Consider the following 22,784-nt stretch of genomic DNA (forward strand, 5'->3'; position numbering starts at 1 on the left):
GACAAACACTGCATTTCATGATTCTGTATATTTATACGACTAATTCTTTACCACCCTTGCTCTTAAAATATATTTCTGAGAGCACCATTTTGCTGAGTCATATCTTCCGTTTCAGTATAAATATGTATCTCCTAAATTTTACTAAATATTTCACACTTGTACTTTCACTTTTGTTATTTTTATATAAGGTTGAAATTATTGTACATCAGGATAGGGATGGGGTACCAAAACAAAAACAATCATATTTTTTTTATAACCTGCAAGGCTTCAGGAGTGATCCAATAACGTTGGTCTGATAAAATGGTTGGTTATCTTTCAGTCACGTATGTAAAGTATGGGAATCAAATCTGATGTCTGCAGGACAAAGTTTCTTTGCAGTGATTACCTTAAAACAATTCACAGTAGTAGCAGACAATGGTTTAATTAATTTCTGTAGGTGTCAGAAACAAATCTTCATTTAGACTTCATCAGTGAAGTCATTCAAGTTAATTTAGCCATCAATGTGTCTTCAGTATCAAGCTTAGAAAAAAATTAAAACATGGACCTTTTTTCTTTTTGTCTGTCAGTATTATTCTGCTTGTCATAAGCTTGTAAACGCACAAGAACATGTTCAATTTTCTTGTCACAACAAGTGCCACCTGCTGCATATTGAAAAGAATCTGGTCATCCCATATTTAATATGCATGTCATTTTTCCATTCTGAAAAACTGAAAATGGAACAGAATATTTGAAAGCTGTGTGCAAACATTTGAATGTATTTACAGGGCACAGCAGTGGAAGGAGCAGTGATAGTATAACTCAAATAGATCTAGCACCCAGAATATTAGAAAATTCTGGTACACTTTGCTCATGGTATCTGAAATGTTCAGTGTTTCACTTCCTGTTCAGATTTAAGATGTCTTCTAAGTTAAGTTATGCCTTCCTCTTATTCCCTGTATAATAATGCAGTAAAGAAAGTGATTACAGAATTTTTCAAATATCAAAAACCTTCTAGTACAGTTATTAAACTGGTAGAAAAACATAACATACATTCTATAAGAGCTGGTATGCAAATGCAGATTGCTAAAGTACAAAGTAACATACTGAGATAAAGGTAGAGAAAATTATACAACCAGAAATCACTAGACAGATAACTAATTTGCTATCACCATGAGCAGTACATTACCTTATGCTGTAAGTACCCTGATCTAATTTACTAGTTCTGGTGCAAAAGAATTGGCTAAGAAGTAGACTCCAGGGCTAGTGATAAAGTCTCCCAACCTAGGAGGAGAGATTGGGCTGGTTTTAATCACAAAATGTCCCCATCTTTGAGCTAGAGAGAAGTTCTAGGCATATATAACACACACACACACACACACACACACACACACACACACGCACACACACGCACACACACGCACACACACGCACACACACATACACACACACAAACAACCCGGAAACATCCAGAATCTGGACAAAAGCCCATGGAAAGTCAGTACAACTGGCCAAAAATAGTGACACTGATTAACATATAATTTGAAAACATAATCATGTAATCCCGTCCACTCCAATGGAATTGTGGGATAGCAACATGAATATTGAAGTCACTAAATAATAATAAATAATTGGCAGACATTTAAATTCCATGCTTCTTATCCTTCAGAAAATACATAATAATACAAAACCTGTTATTCTAGCAACTATCCGAGTTTAGAGGAGAAATATTTAAAATCTGTCCCTATTTTTGGGCCTTTGTACCACCATTATTTTGGCTATGTCAAGATTTCTTGTTCTGTGAGATTGTGAGGAATGGCTATCAGCTCACAATGGCTATCACTGCTACTTCCCAGTCACAATCTTGCTGACTGCTAGATCCTGAAAGGAGCAATGGAAAGAAATGTAAATTTACTGACTTGCAGTTGCAGGTTTGCAGCACTTTAAGGCAACAGCACTAGGCACCACAAATATAATATAACTTTCCCAGTAAGTTTCTTCAACGTATTAACACTTTTCCACTTACTTCCTATGTCTGCTCATAAAGAGTCACTCAAGTCCACCTTTCAAGTTAAAAAAATGCTTGGGTCGGGTGTCTCAACTTTACAAATTATTCTCAGAACTACTGCCAGAAACTACATGTAACATTTTGGGTTACCTCTCCAGCTGTGCTTCTTGTTACAAGGCCTTATACATCTGAGACTTTTGTTTCATGGCTGCAGGTGATTACTATGTAACCTGCCAACATAAAAGCATTTTGTGCCTCTTTAGAGTATGTGGTAAAAGAAACAGCTGAGTTAAAAAGTTATGTTAAAGCAGTTTATCTAAGATGCAAACGTGGAAATCCACTGAACAGGGTTTTCCAGGGCAAAAAGACTGGATTGTAAAGGGCAATAACATATAGGACTCACTGAGTCAAACTCGTAAAAAATGTCCCATAAGATGGCATACAAAGCTTAGGCTGAGATGGCTCAATACACCAGAAATATCACCTAAAAGGAGAAACAGCTTATTCATGCTTTAGTTGTTAGGTAGCAGCATGACAACTCTATTGCTGGGAGGAAAATACACTGTGAGACAATGAAAGATCATGTTAACTTATAGGTATCCTTAATGCATTATTCAATGACAACACCATATCATATCTCAATGACACAACACCCTTTAATTGACACTATCACTATTCAGACAAATTCACTTTGGATGATGTGTTAGGGTTATTGTTTGCAGACTATAAAAGGAATCTGTTTTCCTTTTACAATCATTTAGTTTTTAGACATTTGAGTATCAATGAATTTAATGTAGCTCCTGTTTTTCTTGATGTTTTGAGTGTCAACATTTTAACATCTGAGGCAATTATTCATGTGATCTTACTATTCATATGGTTTCATTGTCTGGCATGTCAGCACTGGACACCCCTGATCTATAACAGGTTTAGAAACTAAGATCTAGATACTTGGTTAATATGTTCCAAATTGTTTACAGATTAAGCTGACAAAAAGCATTTATTTTGGCCAAAAAGAGCAGAGAGTGTTTGAAATGTGAATATAAACAATTAAAATCAAACCTCAGAGGATATTTAATATGACTGACTGAAAGACGGCAATAATAATAATAATAATAACAAGAAAAACATATCTGCAAATTCATTTTCTATTCTAAGAGTTTATTCCCATGCAAATAAGTGTAATCAGTAATATATAAATATATAATAAATGAACTAATCTTATAGATCACAGAGATGGGCAAATGATTAAGATTTATTCTCCTAAATATTGTAAAGGAAACCTCAGGCTTACAAAAAGACTTGTGCCATGACTTATTATCTGAGCTTTGCTCCGGCTAAGATCTACCTGAAATCAACTGGACGTATAATTGAATTTAAGTACACTTTTATTTGCTCTTTTTCATATAGTTCTGCATTTAATTTATTTGTGTATCTCACTGAATATTAACTCAACTGAAAGTTGTGGCTGTGTCTCTACAGAGAACATGTTAGAATTTCTATGTAGCCATTGATAGCAGTGGGGGTAGTTCTACCTCATTACTGATATCCTGTCTTGCCTTATATAAGTGGCACATTTTGGGTTATTTCTGATTATTATCTGAGCTTTGCTCCGGCTAAGATCTACCCTAAATCAACTGGACGTATAAGTGAATTTAAGTACAATTTTATCTGCTCTTTTTCATATAGTTCTGCATTTAAATTATTTATGTGTGTTTCTCACTGAATATTAACTCAACTGAAAGTTGTGGCTGTGTCTCTACAGAGTACTTGTTAGATTTTCTGTGTAGCCATTTATAGCAGTGGGGGGTAGTTTAACCTCATCAATGATATCTTGTCCTGCCTTATATAAGTGGTACATTTGGGGTTATTTCTGCTTATTATCTGAGCTTTGCTCAGGCTAAGATCTACTTGATATCAACTGGAAGTATAAGTGAATTTAAGTACACTTTTATCTGCTCTTTTTTCATATAGTTCTGCATTTAATTTATTTATTTGTGTTACTCACGGAATATTAACTCAACTGAAAGTTGTGGCTGTGACTCTACAGAGTACTTGTTAGAATTTCTGTGTAGCCATTGAAAGCAGTGGGGGTAATTTCACATCATCACTGTTATCTTGTCCTGCCTTATATAAGTGGTGCATTTTGGTTTATTTCTGCTTATTATCTGAGCTTTGTTCCAGCTAAGACCTACTTGAAATCAACTGGATGGATAAGTGAATTTAAGTACACGTTCTTCTGCTCTTTTTTATATTGTTCTGCATTTAATTTATTTATTTTTGTTTCTCACTGAATATTAACTCAACTGAAAATTGTGACTGTGTCTCTACAGAGTCCTTGTTAGAATTTCTGTTTAGCCATTGATAGCAGTGGGGGGTAGTTTCACCTCATCACTAATATCCTGTCCTGCCTTATGTAAGTGGTACGTTTTGGGTTATTTCTGCTTATTATATGAGCTTTGCTCCAGCTAAGATCTACATGAAATCAACTGGACATATAAGTGAATTTAAGTACACTTTTATCTGCTCTTTTTCATATAGCTCTGCATTTAACTTTTTATTTGTGTTTCTCACTGAATATTAACTCAACTGAATGTTGTGGCTGTGTCTCTACAGAGTATTTGTTAGAATTTCTGTGTCGCCATTGATAGCAGTGGGGGATAATTTACCTCATCACTAATATCCTGTCCTACCTTATATAAGTGATACATTTTGGGTTATTTCTGCTTATTATCTGAGCTTTGCTCAGGCTAAGCTCTACCCGGAATCAACTGGACATATAAGTGAATTTAAGTACACTTTTATCTGCTCTTTTTCATATAGTTCTGCATTTAATTTATTTATTTGTGTTTCTCACTGAATATTAACTCAACTGAAAGTTGTGGCTGTGTCTCTACTGAGTAGTTGTTCGAATTTCTGTGCAGTCATTGATAGCAGTGGGGAGTAGTTTCACCTCATCACTGATATCCTCTCCTGCTTTGTATAAGTGGTACATTTTGGATTATTTCTGCTTATTATCTGAGCTTTGCTATGGCTAAAATCTACTTGAAATCAACTGGACATATAAGTGAATTTGAGTACACTTTTATCTGCTCTTTTTCATATAGTGCTGCATTTAATTTATTTATTTGTTTTTCTCACTGATTATTAAACAAACTGAAAGTTGTGGTTGTGTCTCTACAGAGTACTTGCTAGAATTTCTATGTAGCCATTGACAGCAGTGGGGGTAGTTTCACCTCATCACTGATATCCTGTCCTGCCTTATGTAACTGGTACAGTTTGGGTTATTTATGCTTATTATCTGAGCTTTGCTCAGGCTAAGATCTACCAGAAATCAACTGGATGTATAACTGAATTTGAGAACACTTTTATCTGCTCTTTTTCATATAGTGCTGCATTTAATTTATTTATTTGTTTTTCTCACTAAATATTAACCAAACTGAAAGTTGTGGCTGTGTCTCTACAGAGTACTTGTTAGAATTTCTATGTAGCCATTGATAGCAGTGGGGTAGTTTCACCTCATCACTGATATTCTGTCCTGCCTTATATAAGTGGTACATTTTGGGTTATTTCTGCTTATTATCTGAGCTTTGCTCAGGCTAAGATCTACCTGAAATCAACTGGATGTAAAAGTGAATTTAAGTACACTTTTATCTGCTCTTTTTCATATAGTTCTGCATTTAATTTATTTATTTGTGTTTCTCACTGAATATTAACTCAACTGAAAGTTGTGGCTGTGTCTCTACAGAGTACTTGTTAGAATGTCTGTGTAGCCATTGATAGCAGTGGGGGTAGTTTCACCTCATCACTGATATCCTGTCCTGCCTTATATAAGTGGTACATTTTGGATTATTTCTGCTTATTATCTGAGCTTTGCTCTGGCTAAGATCTACCTGAAATCAACTGGACGTATAAGTGAATTTAAGTACACTTTTATCTGCTCTTTTTCATATAGTTCTGCATTTAATTTATTTATTTGTGTTTCTCACTGAATATTAACCAAACTGAAAGTTGTGGCTATGTCTCTACAGAGTACTTGTTAGAATTTCTGTGTAGCCATTGATAGCAGTGGGGGTAGTTTCACCTCATCACTGATATCCTGTCCTGCCTTATATAAGTGGTACATTTTGGGTTATTTCTGCTTATTATCTGAGCTTTGCTCTGGCTAAGATCTACCTGAAATCAACTGGATGTATAAGTGAATTTAAGTACACTTTTATCTGCTCTTTTTCATATAGTTCTGCATTTAATTTATTTATTTGTGTTTCTCACTGAATATTAACTCAACTGAAAGTTGTGGCTGTGTCTCTACAGAGTACTTGTTAGAATTTCTGTGTAGCCATTGATAGCAGTGGGGGTAGTTTTACCTCATCACTGATATCCTGTCCTGCCTTATATAAGTGGTACATTTTGGGTTATTTCTGCTTATTATCTGAGCTTTGCTCTGGCTAAGATCTACCTGAAATCAACTGGACATATAGGTGAATTTAAGTACACTTTTATCTGCTCGTTTCCATATAGTTCTGCATTTAATTTATTTATTTGTGTTTCTCACTGAATATTAACTCAACTGAAAGTTGTGGCTGTGTCTCTACAGAGTACTTGTTAGAATTTCTGTGTAGCCATTGATAGCAGTGGGGGTAGTTTCACCTCATCACTGATATCCTGTCCTGCCTTATATAAGTGGTACATTTTGTGTTATTTCTGCTTATTATCTGAGCTTTGCTCTGGCTAAGATCTACCTGAAATCAACTGGACATATAAGTGAATTTAAGTACACTTTTATCTGCTCTTTTTCATATAGTTCTGCATTTAATTTATTTATTTGTTTTCTCACTGAATATTAACTCAACTGAAAGTTGTGGCTGTGTCTCTACAGAGTACTTGTTTGAATTTCTGTATAGCCAATTATAACAGTGGGGGTAGTTTCACCTCATCACTGATATCCTGTCCTGCCTTATATAAGTGGTACATTTTGGGTTATTTCTGCTTATTATCTGAGCTTTGCTATGGCTAAGATCTACCTGAAATCAACTGGATGTATAAGTGAATTTAAGTACACTTTTATCTGCTCTTTTTCATATAGTTCTGCATTTAATTTATTTATTTGTGTTTCTCACTGAATATTAACTCAACTGAAAGTTGTGGCTGTGTCTCTACAGAGTACTTGTTAGAATTTCTGTGTAGCCATTGATAGTAGTGGGGGTAGTTTCACCTCATCACTGATATCCTGTCCTGCCTTATATAAGTGGTACATTTTGAGTTATTTCTGCTTATTATCTGAGCTTTGCTCTGGCTAAGATCTACCTGAAATCAACTGGACATATAAGTGAATTTAAGTACACTTTTATCTGCTCTTTTTCATATAGTTCTGCATTTAATTTATTTATTTGTGTTTCTCACTGAATATTAACTCAACTGAAAGTTGTGGCTGTGTCTCTACAGAGTACTTGTTAGAATTTCTGTGCAGTCATTGATAGCAGTGGGGGTAGTTTCTCCTCATCACTGATATTCTGTCCTGCCTTATATAACTGGTACATTTTGGGTTATTTCTGCTTATTATCTGAGCTTTGCTCAGGCTAAGATCTACCTGAAATCAACTGGATGTAAAAGTGAATTTAAGTACACCTTTATCTGCTCTTTTTATATAGTTCTGCATTTAATTTATTTATTTGTGTTTCTCACTGAATATTAACTCAACTGAAAGTTGTGGCTGTGTCTCTACAGAGTACTTGTTAGAATTTCTGTGTAGCCATTGATAACAGTGGGGAGTAGTTTCACCTCATCACTGATATCCTGTCCTGCCTTATATAAGTGGTACATTTTGGGTTATTTCTGCTTATTATCTGAGCTTTGCTATGGCTAAGATCTACCTGAAATCAACTGGACGTATAAGTGAATTTAAGTACACTTTTATCTGCTCTTTTCATATAGTTCTGCATTTAATTTATTTATTTGTGTTTCTCACTGAATATTAACTCAACTGAAAGTTGTGGCTGTGTCTCTACAGAGTACTTGTTAGAATTTCTGTGTAGCCATTGATAGCAGTGGGGGTAGTTTCACCTCATCACTGATATCCTGTCCTGCCTTATATAAGTGGTACATTTTGGGTTATTTCTGCTTATTATCTGAACTTTGCTCCGGCTAAGATCTACCTGAAATCAACTGGATGTATAAGTGAATTTAAGTACACTTTTATCTGCTCTTTTTCATATAGTTCTGCATTTAATTTATTTATTTGTTTCTCACTGAATATTAACTCAACTGAAAGTTGTGGCTGTGTCTCTACAGAGTACTTGTTAGAATGTCTGTGTAGCCATTGATAGCAGTGGGGTAGTTTCACCTCATCACTGATATCCTGTCCTGCCTTATATAAGTGGTACATTTTGGGTTATTTCTGCTTATTATCTGAGCTTTGCTATGGCTAAGATCTACCTGAAATCAACTGGATGTATAAGTGAATTTAAGTACACTTTTATCTGCTATTTTCATATAGTTCTGCATTTAATTTATTTATTTGTGTTTCTCACTGAATATTAACTCAACTGAAAGTTGTGGCTGTGTCTCTACAGAGTACTTGTTAGAATTTCTGTGTAGCCATTGATAGCAGTGGGGTAGTTTCACCTCATCACTGATATCCTGTCCTGCCTTATATAAGTGGTACATTTTGGGTTATTTCTGCTTATTATCTGAGCTTTGCTCTGGCTAAGATCTACCTGAAATCAACTGGATGTATAAGTGAATTTAAGTACACTTTTATCTGCTCTTTTTCATATAGTTCTGCATTTAATTTATTTATTTGTGTTTCTCACTGAATATTAACTCAACTGAAAGTTGTGGCTGTGTCTCTACAGAGTACTTGTTAGAATTTCTGTGTAGCCATTGATAGCAGTGTGGGGTAGTTTCACCTCATCACTGATATCCTGTCCTGCCTTATATAAGTGGTACATTTTGGGTTATTTCTGCTTATTATCTGAGCTTTGCTGGCTAAGATCTACCTGAAATCAACTGGATGTATAAGTGAATTTAAGTACACTTTTATCTGCTCTTTTTCATATAGTTCTGCATTTAATTTATTTATTTGTGTTTCTCACTAAATATTAACTCAACTGAAAGTTGTGGCTGTGTCTCTACAGAGTACTTGTTAGAATTTCTGTGTAGCCATTGATAGCAGTGGGGGTAGTTTCACCTCATCACTGATATCCTGTCCTGCCTTATATAAGTGATACATTTTGGGTTATTTCTGCTTATTATCTGAGCTTTGCTGGCTAAGATCTACCTGAAATCAACTGGACATATAAGTGAATTTAAGTACACTTTTATCTGCTCTTTTTCATATAGTTCTGCATTTAATTTATTTATTTGTGTTTCTCACTGAATATTAACTCAACTGAAAGTTGTGGCTGTGTCTCTACAGAGTACTTGTTAGAATTTCTGTGTAGCCATTGATAGCAGTGGGGGTAGTTTCACCTCATCACTGATATCCTGTCCTGCCTTATATAAGTGGTACATTTTGGGTTATTTCTGCTTATTATCTGAGCTTTGCTCAGGCTAAGATCTACCTGAAATCAACTGGATGTATAAGTGAATTTAAGTACACTTTTATCTGCTCTTTTTCATATAGTTCTGCATTTAATTTATTTATTTGTGTTTCTCACTGAATATTAACTCAACTGAAAGTTGTGGCTGTGTCTCTACAGAGTACTTGTTAGAATTTCTGTGTAGCCATTGATAACAGTGGGGTAGTTTCACCTCATCACTGATATCCTGTCCTGCCTTATATAAGTGGTACATTTTGGGTTATTTCTGCTTATTATCTGAGCTTTGCTCAGGCTAAGATCTACCTGAAATCAACTGGATGTATAAGTGAATTTAAGTACACTTTTATTTGCTCTTTTCATATAGTTCTGCATTTAATTTATTTATTTGTTTTTCTCACTGAATATTAACTCAACTGAAAGTTGTGGCTGTGTCTCTACAGAGTACTTGTTAGAATTTCTGTGCAGCCATTGATAGCAGTGGGGGTAGTTTCACCTCATCACTGATATCCTGTCCTGCCTTATATAAGTGGTGCATTTTGGGTTATTTTTGCTTAATATCTGAGCTTTGCTATGGCTAAGATATACCTGAAATCAAATGGACATATAAGTGAATTTAAGAACACTTTTATCTGCTCTTTTCATATAGTTCTGCATTTAATTTATTTATTTGTGTTTCTCACTGAATATTAACTCAACTGAAAGTTGTGGCTGTGTCTCTACAGAGTACTTGTTAGAATTTCTGTGTAGCCATTGATAGCAGTGGGGGTAGTTTCACCTCATCACTGATATCCTGTCCTGCCTTATATAAGTGGTACATTTTGGGTTATTTCTGCTTATTATCTGAGCTTTGCTCCAGCTAAGATCTACCTGAAATCAACTGGATGTATAAGTGAATTTAAGTACACTTTTATCTGCTCTTTTTCATATAGTTCTGCATTTAATTTATTTATTTGTGTTTCTCACTGAATATTAACTCAACTGAAAGTTGTGGCTGTGTCTCTACAGAGTACTTGTTAGAATTTCTGTGTAGCCATTGATAGCAGTGGGGGTAGTTTCACCTCATCACTGATATTCTGTCCTGCCTTATATAAGTGGTACATTTTGGGTTATTTCTGCTTATTATCTGAGCTTTGCTCCTGCTAAGATCTACCTGAAATCAACTGGATGTATAAGTGAATTTAAGTACACTTTTATCTGCTCTTTTCATATAGTTCTGCATTTAATTTATTTATTTGTGTTTCTCACTGAATATTAACTCAACTGAAAGTTGTGGCTGTGTCTCTACAGAGTACTTGTTAGAATTTCTGTGTAGCCATTCATAGCAGTGGGGGTAGTTTCACCTCATCACTGATATCCTGTCCTGCCTTATATAAGTGGTACATTTTGGGTTATTTCTGCTTATTATCTGAGCTTTGCTCCGGCTAAGATCTACCTGAAATCAACTGGACATATAAGTGAATTTAAGTACACTTTTATCTGTTCTTTTTCATATAGTTCTGCATTTAATTTATTTATTTGTGTTTCTCACTGAATATTAACTCAACTGAAAGTTGTGGCTGTGTCTCTACAGAGTACTTGTTAGAATTTCTGTGTAGCCATTGATAGCAGTGGGGGTAGTTTCACCTCATCACTGATATCCTGTCCTGCCTTATATAAGTGGTACATTTTGGGTTATTTCTGCTTATTATCTGAGCTTTGCTCTGGCTAAGATCTACCTGAAATCAACTGGACATATAAGTGAATTTAAGTACACTTTTATCTGCTCTTTTTCATATAGTTCTGCATTTAATTTATTTATTTGTGTTTCTCACTGAATATTAACTCAACTGAAAGTTGTGGCTGTGTCTCTACAGAGTACTTGTTAGAATTTCTGTCCAGCTATGGATAGCAGTGGGGCAGTAGTTTCACCTCATCACTGATATCCTGTCCTGCCTTATATAAGTGGTACATTTTGGGTTATTTCTGCTTATTATCTGAGCTTTTCTCTGGCTAAGATCTACCTGAAATCAACTGGATGTATTAGTGAATTTAAGTACACTTTTATCTGCTGATTTTCATATAGTTCAGCATTTAATTTATTTATTTGTGTTTCTCACTGAATATTAACTCAACTGAAAGTTGTGGCTGTGTCTCTACAGAGTACTTGTTAGAATTTCTGTGTAGCCATTGATAGCAGTGGGGGTAGTTTCACCTCATCACTGATATCCTGTCCTGCCTTATATAAGTGGTACATTTTGGGTTATTTCTGCTTATTATCTGAGCTTTGCTCAGGCTAAGATCTACCTGAAATCAACTGGATGTATAAGTGAATTTAAGTACACTTTTATCTGCTCTTTTTTCATATAGTTCTGCATTTAATTTATTTATTTGTGTTTCTCACTGAATATTAACTCAACTGAAAGTTGTGGCTGTGTCTCTACAGAGTACTTGTTAGAATTTCTGTGTAGCCATTGATAGCAGTGGGGGTAGTTTCACCTCATCACTGATATCCTGTCCTGCCTTATATAAGTGGTACATTTTGGGTTATTTCTGCTTATTATCTGAGCTTTGCTATGGCTAAGATCTACCTGAAATCAACTGGATGTATAAGTGAATTTAAGTACACTTTTATCTGCTCTTTTTCATATAGTTCTGCATTTAATTTATTTATTTGTGTTTCTCACTAAATATTAACTCAACTGAAAGTTGTGGCTGTGTCTCTACAGAGTACTTGTTAGAATTTCTGTGTAGCCATTGATAGCAGTGGGGGTAGTTTCACCTCATCACTGATATCATGTCCTGCCTTATATAAGTGGTACATTTTGGGTTATTTCTGCTTATTATCTGAGCTTTGCTCCAGCTAAGATCTACCTGAAATCAACTGGATGTATAAGTGAATTTAAGTACACTTTTATCTGCTCTTTTTCATATAGTTCTGCATTTAATTTATTTATTTGTGTTTCTCACTGAATATTAACTCAACTGAAAGTTGTGGCTGTGTCTCTACAGAGTACTTGTTAGAATTTCTGTGTAGCCATTGATAGCAGTGGGGGTAGTTTCACCTCATCACTGATATCCTGTCCTGTCTTATATAACTGGTACATTTTGGGTTATTTCTGCTTATTATCTGAGCTTTGCTCCGCTAAGATCTACCTGAAATCAACTGGATGTATAAGTGAATTTAAGTACACTTTTATCTGCTCTTTTTCATATAGTTCTGCATTTAATTTATTTATTTGTGTTTCTCACTGAATATTAACTCAACTGAAATTTGTGGCTGTGTCTCTACAGAGTACTTGTTAGAATTTATTCATAGCAGAGGGGCTTAGTTTCACTTCATCACTGATATCCTCTCCTGCTTATATAAGTAGTGCATTTTGGGTTATTTCTGCTTATCATCTGAGCTTTGCTACGGCTAAGATCTACCTCAAATCAACTGGACATATAAGTGAATTTAAGTACACTTTTATCTGTTCTTTTTCATATAGTTCTGCATTTGATTTTTTATTTGAGTTTCTCATTGAATATTAACTCAACTTAATATTGTAGCTGTGTCTCTACAGAGTATTTGTTAGAATTTCTGTGAAGCCATTGATAGCAGTGGGGGCTAATTTCACCTCATCACTGATATCCTGTCCTGCCTTATATAAGTGATACATTTTGGGTTATTTCTGCTTGTTATCTGAGCTTTGCTCTGGCTGAGATATACCTGAAATCAACTGGACATATAACTGAATTTAAGTACACTTTTATCTGCTCTTTTTCATATAGTTCTGCATTTAATGTATTTATTTTTGTTTCTCACTGAATATTAACTCAACTGAAAGTTGTGGCTGTGTCTATACAGAGTACTTGTTAGAATTTCTGTGTAGCCATTGATAGCAGTGGGGTAGTTTCACCTCATCACTGATATCCTGTCCTGCCTTATATAAATGATACATTTTGGGTTATTTCTGCTTATTATCTGAGCTTTGCTCCATCTAAGATCTACCTGAAATCAACTGGATGTATAAGTGAATTTATGTGCACTTTTATCTGCTTTTTTCATATAGTTCTGCATTTAATTTATTTATTTGTGTTTCTCACTGAATATTAACTCAACTGAAAGTTGTGGCTGTGTCTATACAGAGTACTTGTTAGAATTTCTATGTAGCCATTGATAACAGTGGGGGGTAGTTTCACTTTATCACTGATATTCTGTCCTACCTTATATAAGTGGCACTTTTTGGGTTATTTCTGCTTAATATCTCTACTTTGCTCCAGCTAAAAATCTACCTGAAATCAACCGGACATATAAGTGAATTTAAGTACACTTTTATCTGCTCTTTTTCATATAGTTCTGCATTTAATTTATTTATTTGTGTTTCTCACTGAATATTAACTCAACTGAAATTGTGGCTGTGTCTCTACAGAGTACTTGTTAGAATTTCTGTGTAGCCATTGATAGCAGTGGGGTAGTTTCACCTCATCAATGATATCCTGTCCTGCCTTATATAAGTGGTACATTTTGGGTTATTTCTGCTTATTATCTGAGCTTTGCTCCGGCTAAGATCTACCTGAAATCAACTGGACATATAAGTAAATTTAAGTACACTTTTATCTGCTCTTTTTCATATAGTTCTGCATTTAATTTATTTATTTGTGTTTCTCACTGAATATTAACTCAACTGAAACTTGTGGCTGTGTCTCTAAAGAGTACTTGTTAGAATTTCTGTGCAGTCATTGATAGCAGTGGGGGTAGTTTCTCCTCTTCACTGATATTCTGTCCTGCCTTATATAACTGGTACATTTTGGGTTATTTCTGCTTATTATCTGAGCTTTGCTCCGGCTAAGACCTACCTGAAATCAACTGGATGTAAACGTGAATTTAAGTACACTTTTATCTGCTCTTTTTCATATAGTTCTGCATTTCATTTATTTATTTGTGTTACTCACCAGATATTAACTCAACTGAAATTTGTGGCTGTGTCTCTACAGAGTACTTGATAGAATTTATTCATAGCAGAGGGGCTTAGTTTCACCTCATCATGGATATTTTTTCCTGCTTATATAAGTGGTACATTTTAGGTTATTTCTGCTTATTATCTGAGCTTTGCTCTGGCTAAGATCTACCTGAAATCAACTGGACATATAAGTGAATTTAAGTACACTTTTATCTGTTCTTTTTCATATAGTTCTGCATTTAATTTTTTATTTGTGTTTCTCATTGAATATTAACTCAACTTAATATTGTAGCTGTGTCTCTACAGAGTATTTGTTAGAATTTCTGTGAAGCCATTGATAGCAGTGGGGGCTAATTTCACCTCATCACTGATATCCTGTCCTGCCTTATATAAGTGATACATTTTGGGTTATTTCTGTTTGTTATCTGAGCTTTGCTCCGGCTGAGATCTACCTGGAATCAACTGGACGTATAAGTGAATTTAAGTACACTTTTATCTGCTCTTTTCCATATAGTTCTGCATTTAAATTATTTTTTTCTCACTGAATATTAACTCAACTGAAAGTTGTGGCTGTGTCTATACAGAGTACTTGTTAGAATCTCTGTGTAGCCATTGATAGCAGTGGGGGTAGTTTAACCTCATCAATGATATCCTGTCCTGCCTTATATAAATGATACATTTTGGGTTATTTCTGCTTATTATCTGAGCTTTGCTCCATCTAAGATGTACTTGAAATCAACTGGATGTATAAGTGAATTTAAGTACACTTTTACTCTTTTTTCATATAGTTCTGCATTTAATTATTTTATTTGTGCTACTCACCAAATATTAACTCAACTGAAAGTTGTGGCTGTGTCTATACAGAGTACTTGTTAGAATCTCTGTGTAGCCATTGATATCAGGGGTGGTAGTTTCACCTCATTACTGATATCCTGTCCTGCTTTATATAAATGGTACTTTTTGGGTTGTTTCTGCTTATTATCTGAGCTTTGCTCCATCTAAGAACTACCTGAAATCCACTGGACATGTAAGGGAATTTAAGTACACTTTTATCTGTTCTTTTTCATATAGTATGGCATTTAATTTATTTATTTCTGTTTCTCACTGAATATTAACTCAACTGAAATTGTGGCTGTGTCTCTACAGAGTACTTGTTAGAATTTCTGTGTAGCCATTGATAGCAGTGTGGGGTAGTTTAACCTCATCAATGATATCCTGTCCTGCCTTATAGAAGTGGTACATTTCAGGTTATTTCTGCTTATTATCTGAGCTTTGCTCCGGCTAAGATCTACCTTAAATCAACTGGACGTATAAGTAAATTTAAGTACACTTTTGTCTGCTCTTTTTCATATAGTTCTGCATTTAATTTATTTCTTTGTGTTTCTCACCGAATATTAACTCAACTGAAAGTTGTGGCTGTGTCTCTACAGTTAGTTCAACACCCACCCTCCCTGTTCTTGTTCTGGTATTAATGTTGGTGGCTTTGAAATTGCCCTCCTCTCGTGTAAATTTGTATTTGGATACTCCTCGTGGGCACGTCTCATTTGCTTACTCAGCTGAGTGCAGTGAGGTCATATTCTGATTTCAGACTCGCCTACTATCTACAAACAGAGCATTTAGGAAGGACAACCCCTGTAGCCTCTTAGTCCTGCTCTGTTCCCTCCCTCAAAGAAAAAAAAAATTACATAAATAAAATATATAGATAGGTTATTCAGCTGCTCTTACTGTAACTATCTTAGTTGCTGTTCTGCGTGCTGTTATCTTTTCAGCCACTCTTACTCTGCACTTATTACTGCTTGTTAGTAGCCTTCTAATTTACTGCCTTCTGGACTTGTTTTTTAGTCATGTGTTAATTTAATTGCTTTTATTTAAACTGTATTTGCTGTAATTTTGCTGCACACTGAAGTCTGTTAGCCTGCACTGCAATTTGAATTGTATTTTCTGCTGTTTTAGCTGCAATTTGAATTGTATTTACTGCTGTTTTGGCTGCTTTTCTGCAAAAAAAAAAAAAATCTAAGCTTGTTTCCTGCCTTTCCTGTAACTAGTCTAGTCCAGATATAGACTTGCTGTATCCAGGACTGTTGGTAAGCTTCTGAGCCCCCAAGCCTTTCTGTGTTAGAGGGAAGCCTTCTAGCTTATTTGTTGAGTAGTAAGCATAGGTAGCCTATCTACCACGGGAAGAGTGGGATTTGGCCCTGAAATTGTAGTTCATTGGCCGTTTGAGCAGTTTTTCCATCTTTTTTTACTTTCTGGTTTAAAAGCCCGTGTTTATATTTGGTCCCCGCCTTTCCTGTAACTAGTGTAGTCCACGTACAGATTTGCTGTATCCTGGACTGTTGGTAAGCTTCTGAGCCCCCCCAAGCACTTCTGTGTTGGAGAGAAGGCTTCTAGCTTATCAGTGAGAGTGGTAAACACTAGGTGACCTATCTACCACAAGAGGAGTGGTTTCTGGCCCAGAAATTATAGTTTATTAGCCGTTTGGGAAGCTTTTCCATCTCTTTCAACCTGCTGATTTAAAAGCTTGTGTTTGCGCTTGATTCTTGCCTTTTCTGTTACTAGTCTAGTCCAGGTACATATTTGCTGTATCCAGGACTCTGTAAGCTTTTGAGTCCCCAAGCCTTTCCATGTTGGAGGGAAGCCTTCTAGCTTATCAATGGGAGTGGTAAGCATTAGGTAGCCTATCTACCACAGGAGGAGTGGTTCTTGGCCCAGAAATTGTAGTTTATTAACCATTTGGAAAGTTTGTCCATCTCTTTTAACTTTCTGGTTTAAAAGACCACATCTGTGCTTGTTTCCCATCTTTCCTGTAACTAACCTACTGGGAAGCACTAGAAAGCCTTAAACTGATATAAGCCTTCTAGCTTAGAAGAGAGACTTTGGAGTGATTAAGTATCAGTTTTCTGTACTTTCTTGCCGATTTCCAGCATTTATTGTGATTCAAAAGCTTGTACTTGTTTGACTGCCTGCACTTTTAAAAAGTTGTTTTTTGTTTAAATAATTTGTTTAACTGTTGTAGGCAACACACTAAAGTGCAATATACTTTTCTGATTGTTTGTAGATGTTTAAAGCTGTTTTAAGTGTATTTTTACTGTTTTTGCCTTAACTTTTCAAAAAAAAAAAATAACAAAAAAATTCCTTGTTTCCCGCCTTTCTAAGCTAGTATAGTCCAGTTTTCAGGCTAGTGCTGAATTCAGGGCTATGTTACATGTTTCTGAGTTGCCTATACTTTACTTGGATAGAAAGAAGTTTCTCTGTTCACCTGTGAGAAAGGGGAGCTTTGAGCAGCCCATCTGTCCCTGGAGGAGTGTTTCCAGCCCAGAAGGTAGTAGGTTATTGGCCATTTTGGGCTAATTTATATCTCTTTCATTTCCCTGCTATAAAAAATACGTTTGCATGGTTTTGTGTGCTGGGCAGTGCCGGTTAGCTACGGATAAATTATTCCCAGCTCCACTGAGTTTCCTCATCAGTTTTTCCCTTGAAACTAGTCTAGTCCTCAACCTAAGTACTCAAAAAGCATCCTACAGCCCACCACTTCCTCAGAGCTAATAGCAAGCACTAATATACCTTGACATTTGATTGCCCAGCAGGGCAAGGCTCTTTATTCACCCCTCACCAACCAAGCAACTAAGCAACTCACCCTACTATTCAGGCATGACCAAAGGGCAATTTCAGGTGTACAGTCCAGCTGGTGAGTCTGGGTATCCTGAGGCAACATTACAACTATCTCATGTACACAGACATCCCTCTCCTCCTACCACAGAACACTAACATATGCGAGAGATGCAATTATACAGCCAAACTTGAGGTTAAGCTGTCTCCACCAAAGGCTGGAACAGACAGTCAAGAGGAGAAGGTTAACACTTGCACCACACCTCCAGCCACACACAGACCTACTAAACCAGCACTGGCAAAAAATACACATAAATACACAAAATCATACTCGGAGGCTCTAAATAAAAACCTGCAAAAGCATCAGAGACCTCCAAAGCTGACACCCAAACAACCTGCACCTCCCGTCACAAACCAGACAACACATAAAATTACAAAATCAGTGTGCCACACAATCACAGCCCTTAAGGCAAAATAACATCCTAACACACTAGTAATAGGTGACTCTATAGTCAGACACACTGACTTCCCGCTCACTAGGCTGGACAAGCAGAAGGTTACTGTTAGCTGCCTGTCGGGAGCCAGAATCCAACACATAACACAAGCACTCAGGTCACTCCAGAACAAGTACAAATATGACTGTCATTGTTCATGTTGGTGTGAATGACCTGAGACGTACCGCCCTGGACTACATGAAAAGAGACATAAAAGAGCTCTCTGATCATGTAGCCTAAACTTTTATGACCCTGACCCTGAGTAGCATCCTGCCCTCACCAAGAAAGATACCTCAGTATAAAGAAAAAATGATCAGTTTCAACAAATGGCTATGCTTCTGGTGTCATTCAAAGGGGATCCAGTGCCTGTCAGCCTGGGACAACATGCTCGACAAGCCGCATTGTTTCGCAAGAGACAGCTTTCACCTGTCACCCGTAGACTTTTGAATACTGGCCAAGGCTCTTGCTGCCCCCATAGTGCCTTTTTTAGGCAAGGCTCAAAAGTCAAACCCACCTCTGTAAACAGCACAATTAACAAAAAACTGAGGGTTATGCTACTCAACGCCAGGAGTTTAAATCTCAAAATGCATGCGCTTGAAGCACTCCTCAGTATGGAGAACATCGGCATCTGTGCAGTAACTGAAACCTGATTCAAGACTCCATAGAGCACCCCAGCACTACTGGGCTACAACTCGTACCACACATTTTGGCCACAAAACATGGACTGAAACACAAAAGGAGGGGGTGTATCCATATTCATCAAGTACCTACACCTCCAGTTTAGTGGTGCAGCATGATACCTCTGAGATCATCCATGTGCAACTTACATCGGGCAAATCTGCTATGCAAATTGTGGTCTGCTACAGATCACCCTCCATGACCCAGGACCAACACTCCACCTTTCTGGAGACACTGGAAAGCATGAAGGTCCTACCGAACCCCCTGATATTGGGTGATTTCAATTACCCTACCATTAACTGGGAAAACTACTCGAGTACAAACTCCCAGGCCCGGCGCTTCCTGGAATTTATCTACTCAAATCCCCTGGATTAGCTGGTAAACTCCCCTACCAGAGGTGAAAACATATTGGACCTGGTCATCACAAACATGGGCAACAAGTGTTCCACACCGGAGGTCAACCCGTCACTGGTTAGATCAGACCATAAACTAATCACTCTGGATGTCCACACCCACCCACCATCCCCAACTAAGAAAACCACAGTAAAAAACTTTTCTAAAGCAAACTTCACCTTACTTAAGACAGAGGCAGTAAGTTTCACGGCCCCCACGCTAAAGGATAATGCTGTCCAAGATGCAGAAACCTTTACAAATGCACTCTATGAACACCTACAAGGATGCATGGATCATGCCATCCCTAGCAAAACCAAGACTCTCCCTCTAGGAGAAAGAAACCAGTCTGGTGGATCCCTGCCATAAACAGGCTCTGCAATAGAAGGAGGAAACTAGTTCAGAAGAAAAGCAAATCCCAAGAAGGAAAGACATCCCTGATCAGTATCAGTAAGAAACTCAGGTCCCTCATAAAATCATCCAAGGCTAACTTCGAAAAAAAAATAGCCAAGGATTCAAAAGATAACCACAAAGCCTTCTTTAGCTATGTCAAGAATCTATGTGGCAACTCACAGATATGCACTGAACTAGTGCAAAATAGCACAAAATATACTGAACCTACTGATATTGCCAACATCCTGGAAGATAGATTCAGTGCAAACTTGACCCCCCTCTCACCCCCAAAAGGGCCCATAACAATACTGGAAAAGTGCAGTTTCCAGAAATCACAGATGCACAGGTGAAAATAGCCCTTTCAAAAGCCAAAAACACAGTGTCAATGGGGCCATATGGTGTCCCAGGCTATGTCTTGCATGAACTACAGAATGAACTAACCCCCCACCTAAACACACTATTCAACCTCAGCCTCTCCACAGGCTATGTGCCCATAGAATGGCAGACAGCAACAGTTATTCTCCTCCATAAAGGAGGGGCCACAACTGACCCTGGTAACTATTGCCCCATAAGCCTGACTAGCCTGGTCTGCAAGGCTATGGAGCGCATCATCATGGAACTCATTAACATAGACATTGGGAACCTCCAAACACTTGACCCGACCCAGTTTGGCTTTGTTAAGGGCAGATCATGCCTACTAAACCTGGTTGACTTCTTCGAGACAGTCACCAAGGCCATAGATGAGGGAAAGGTTGTTCACACAGCCTACCCTGACCTTGCAAAGGCTTTTGACACCATTCTCCACTTGGGTATTACAGAAAAACTCACCATTCTAAACATAAACCCTACGTCACGAGATGGGTTGCCAACTGGCTTACAGACAGAATTCACACAGTAAGAATAGTGGGCTCCAAGTCCGACACTAAACCAGTTACAAGTGGTGTTCCACAAGTTTCAGTCCTGAGACCCCTACTGTTCGGCATATACTTCTCAGAAGTACAGGCAAACACAGGAGGACTATGGCTAATCAAGTTCGCTGATGACTGCAAACTGGGAGCCATAATTGACTCTCAAGCTGACACAGACATCCTCCAAAAGGGCCTTACTGAGATGGACACCTGGTGTCAAAGTCATGGCCTCAAGCTAAATTTTATTTATTTATTTTTTATTTTACATTTGTTGACCGTGATAGTCCGACTGGATGCATGCCCATTTTCAGCGGAGGCCCGGGGAGAAAAGCTCCAAGGGTAAGCAGATACAGCATTACATAATACCAGCATTACATATTACAAACAGACTATTTATAGAGATTACATAAGTAAGCAAGTTAAACAAGTTCCACAGGTTACAGTTAGTCCTGAGCACAAGTCAGGATTAAATTAAATTACACAGTAAACTGATTAACAGATTTTTACACATTCGAGTTAGCCTGGCTTGATACATTGACATAGCCAGTTAAGTGACAAATGTTGTTTGAGTCTAGTTTTAAATTGACCTAAGGTGGAAAGTAAGGTAATATCAGCTGGAAGAGAGTTCCAGGATCTACTTACAGAGTTTGCAAAGAGAGAATCACCAGCTGTGTTATTAATTTTGCTAGTCTGAATTAGTAGTTTGTTAGAGGATTGAAGCGGTCTAGGATTGTTATAGGGGGTGATAATATTTTTAAGTGCAGGAGTATTGTCCAGATTATAAAGGATTTTATAGGCCATAATCAGTTGGTTATACTGGATTAGGCTGGGTAGTTCAAGCCAACCAAGCTGATTTAGATTGATGCAATGATGTGTCCTAAAGGCAGCCCAGTGGCAAACCTGGCAATGTGGTTGTAGCAAATTGGGAGTTTGTTAAGGACAGTCTTGTTCAAATTCGAGAGTAGAGGGGATGCATGCAGAAGGGTTGAAAGAAGGTGAGAGCGAGCTATGGCAATTTTAGCTGGAGGGGTTAGGAAGGCTTTTATTCTGTAAAGTGACCCTAGTTTTTTATTGATGGTTTTGATAGTTTGGTTAACATGTAGGTCAAATTTGAGATTATTGTCTATGATGACACCTAATAGTTTTGTAGATGGGTCAGAGGAGATTATTGTGCCATCATTTCATTTTATGGTAAAGGTGAAAGCGGTAGACCTACGTGTTGGTGAAAATAACAGCATTTTAGTTTTTTTGGGATTTAGGATCAGACAATGTTCAGAAAGCCAGTTTTCTATTGTATTAAAGGTGGTCTGGGTAGCTGACCATAACTCTACTGAAGATGTGGCTGAGCAAATCAGAGTACAGTCATCAGCATATTGGATACAGCTGACTTTTGGGATGACAGTATAAAGGTCGTTAATGAAGATGGAGAACAGCAAGGGCCCTAGTATAGAGCCTTGTGGTACTTTGAGGGTGTTAGGTAGAAGGTTAGAGAGTTTATTCTGCCAGAGGACAGCCTGCTGTCGACCATTCAGGTAGGATTGAAACCATTGGAGGGCTCCAGTATCTAGACAGAATGTTTGCAGGGTGTGGATTAAAAGTTGGTGATCAACCATATCGAATGCCTTGGAAAGATCCATAAAGAGGGCTGAGGATATATAATTATTGTTGCAATTATGGTTTATGATGTTAGTAAAGGCTAGGATGGCTGAAGTAGTGCTGTGATGAGGACGGAAGCCATGCTGAGTGTCTGCCATAAGGTGATTTTGGATTAGGTGGTGCATGAGTTGTCTATGAATACATTTTTCCATAATCTTTGCAAGTGGAAAGAGTATAGCTATTGGCCTATAATTGGAGAATTCAGTAGAGCT

The 22,784-nt window shown here is 37.1% G+C and overlaps 1 protein-coding gene across 1 annotated transcript in view; it reads right to left on the reverse strand.

Annotated features, from left to right (window-relative positions):
* Positions 1-22,784, reverse strand: part of LOC122815831 (D(4) dopamine receptor-like) — a 958,504-nt gene that overhangs the window by 86,833 nt on the left and 848,887 nt on the right. The window lies entirely within an intron of this gene.

This window comes from Protopterus annectens, chromosome 11.part0, assembly GCF_019279795.1.
Source record: "Protopterus annectens isolate FY-2018-M chromosome 11.part0, PAN1.0, whole genome shotgun sequence".
Lineage (NCBI taxonomy): Eukaryota > Metazoa > Chordata > Ceratodontiformes > Protopteridae > Protopterus > Protopterus annectens.